Here is a 3,621-nt window from a genome sequence, read left to right on the forward strand (position 1 = left end):
AGAAGATAAGCTTTACATACTTATGCCGAAAACATGCCAAAAGAAAGCTTTACATACCTTTTACGGATTAATATTTACCACGTTCGCCTCGTCGTCCTCTGAACCTATTTAACACGAAAGAAATGTGAATGTCAACAACCCTAGACTTTTCAGCGTCTTAAGTTATACATGAGTATTCATATAACTCCATTCCTCGCTCGCTTCCTCGACTAGTTCTTTAGTTAGCTAGAAAGTTAACGGAAATCGGGCAGCACCTCCCCTATAACATGCCCTATCCGAATTTCCAATTACACTCCTAAAAACTACAGCCAACCAAAAACAACAACCTGCAGCACATGTATAAGCAGTTCACACCAACATAATACAATACAAACTACAAATACTCGCTCGAAACCACGACACAAAAATAGGGTTTCTAGTTTCCATTTTGCAAAACCTTTAACTATACGAAACGGGGGGTCGGGTGGCTACAACCAGAAGTTACCACACCCCTTTTAGTATACTTTTAGGCCCTGCAACACAACACCACAACCTGCAGCAGCACCTCACATGAACAACACTATACTTCGACGACAATTCAACTATAGCGACTCCAATTTAGTTTATTTCGGACGTCAAGCATATTTATCATATTTTCACATTTCCAGCCACTTACACAACGTATAATACCCTCTATAAAACCACCATAAACTCCAATTTAAAAGGAAAGGCCTTACCTTACGTTAAACTTGTCAAACTCGCCAAAACTATCAAAACGCAAAATCTGGACAGCCCACTGTCTTATATTGTCGCTTAGGTTCAGAGGGGTAATTGAGGGAAACAGGATTTGTGGCTTCAATGAAAGTTATAGACATGTGTATCAAGGTCGCAAATTTTTTTTAAACTACCCCTACATCAATTTTGTACGAAAATATATGCCCAAAATACTCACAGCTGTCCGTGTAGGATTTCCGAAACAAAATCTGGGCAGCACCTCCCCCATACTTCATCACCCTTTTTTGAGCAGAGAAAAGAAAAACTGGATTTTAGAGGCTAAATGAAAGTTGTATCCCTATGAAATAGCTTTCCAAAACATTTTGAATCACTCAAACAGAAGCCTTACACAAGGAGTTATACTCGTATTACCAACTTAGTGTTTCTCCAAACCATGGCTGCCTTTGCTTTCTTCTCCACGTTTTTCTCTCTATTTTTGTTCAAGTTTTTGGCTAAAAATAACTTAATAGTCATCCATACATATATATATATATATCTTTTTGGAGAGTGACACATGTCATCCCCTAAGGGTGACATGTGTCACACCCTTAGGCAGCCACCTTAATTATGCAACCAATCCATGGTTGCCACGTAACAGGTGGGGTCCACCCCATGGTGTGTCACCTGCTTCCATGTGTCACTTTCATGTAATGCCATGTGTACCTATCACATGCTGCCATGTGTCAAGTAGGTGCGTCGTTTCTTTATTTCTCTTCCGTGGGTTCGTAATTTTGTCGCACTTTAAGAGCCTATGTATTCCTTGCTACTTAGTCTCAACACGCACTCGAGTACCTTAAGTACGTAATACCTCCAAGTTGGTAGTGTACGCGAGTCAATCGAGTCCTACGACTCATTTCTCGGCCTCCAACTCCTTTTGAATTTTTATAACCTTATTTCCAATCTTCCTTATTATGAAGCATTTCGTTCTCCTTTCCTTGGAGTTATTTGATAGCATTATAAACTATCCCACTCATATAACGACTTTTAAGAAACTTAAGAGCCTTCCCAGAAACTTGAGAAGCTTAAGAAGCATTCTAAGGTACCAAAGTACGGGGTGTAACATCCTTCCCCCCTTTAGAACATTCGTCCCCGAATGTTAACTAGCCTCATAAGGTCTTACGAGTGCTTCAGGATTCTTCTGTACTGGCTGTCGTTCATAGGCCTTGTATCAACAAATATGGTCTATTTAAGAAGGTAGATTACCTATAGGCATAGGGAACAGGTGATATTTCTTTTCCATTACTTCTTTCCAGTTTCTTTACCACACATCATATTGCACCCTTTACACGAACATGTGTAGGAGCTTAAAATAGCCCGAAAGATACTTTAGCATCACCATACTAGTCTGTACGTAAAACCGTATTGTTTCTTCCTTCCTTCCTCTACTTACCCTTGAGTTTTCTCATATTCCATTATAGAAGAGATCTCTCATCCTTTCCTTATTTTGCTGCTTGTACACCACAATATTAGTAGTCAGTAACTTTGTTACCAACATCTTACCTTCAGTCGAGTATAGCCTGGCTATTCCTTACAGTATGTTTAAGTTCTCATCGTAATTCTCTTGTTTTATTCATCCCCTTTGTATGCACCTATTCTTTGATATCATACTATTCAAGTCCTTACTATTAATTCTCCGCACTGTCTCTGGTATCATGGCTTCTATCCATTTATTGCTGGCCTTTAGATCTTATTAACTCGTGCTAGTATGGGATCTCACTTGAAGCCACTTCCCCCCTTTAGGGTGACCCATGTCACTATCTGTTGTGTTCTACCTTACGCCCTTATTTCCAATTTTCCAATACGTATGATTCTTTTCCAACACATTCGGTATACACCATATCTATGCCTTCCTTTATATATTCCATACCTTTGGTTACCTAGGTACGACAACTTAACACAATCATAAGGTGTTAATCCAGTGTAATTATGGGTACTCGAGTCACGTAGCAATTTATTCGAAGCCACTTTCCATTTATTTTGATCAACAACTAGCTAGGGCTTATAGTCATTTCCAATTCTCAAATAGGCAGTACTTACCTTCCAACGCTCGGTGTCCCAAGCTTTGTCATAGTCCTAGCCTTATCCTAGTGGGTACCACTTGTCCCTTTAAGGAATTCACAATGCGCTAGTTGTTGTGCAAAGCTACATCCCCTATCTCAAGGGGTCTTATCATCTTTCATGGTGGAGTTATGTATCCACAATACTTCTTTATATCAACAATGCCATGCACGGCCAACGTGTATATATACATGCATATCATCTCATATCACAACCACACAGGGCTTCCCAAGGGGTCACCCATCCCAATATTACTCTTGTCCAAGCACGCTTAACTTCGGAGTTCTGATGGGATCTGGTACGTTAGTACTAGTATGATCGCACCCTCCCCCATGGGGTGCATATCTATCGAAGAAGACGATGCCCCAGCAGCTGATCCAGTAGGCCAAGCTGCACCGCCCAAGTTACCCTTATATTCTTATTACACGGACCACATCCTATCTTTAGCCACTTCCTCACAAGGCTTTACTTATTTTCATAATTATCCTCATTATATTCACATCATATCCTATTTGCATTCTACCCCATAGTATAACACTTCTTACCCTTTTTCACGATTTTTACTGTGGGTTACTTACCCTTCTTAGTTAGTCTTATCCTTAATATATCGTTCTGTCCAGAACTACCAGTCTTTCCTAAATCATTTTCCTTTTATTTCAAGGAAAATTTGGGCAGAGTTTCCTCTGTATTTCCTACTATCTCAACACCTGCACGCAGAAAATGCCAACAATGCCTCACAAGGGCAATACGCATAAAGATACATATATACGTATCATATCACGTCATATCGCAGCCTCACAAGGTGCCCAA

The 3,621-nt window shown here is 40.0% G+C and overlaps 1 pseudogene; it reads right to left on the reverse strand.

Annotated features, from left to right (window-relative positions):
* Positions 1–3,016: 3,016 nt before the first annotated feature.
* Positions 3,017–3,137, reverse strand: LOC129890998 (5S ribosomal RNA; annotated as a pseudogene).
* Positions 3,138–3,621: the final 484 nt, after the last annotated feature.

This window comes from Solanum dulcamara, chromosome 5, assembly GCF_947179165.1.
Source record: "Solanum dulcamara chromosome 5, daSolDulc1.2, whole genome shotgun sequence".
NCBI lineage: Eukaryota > Viridiplantae > Streptophyta > Magnoliopsida > Solanales > Solanaceae > Solanum > Solanum dulcamara.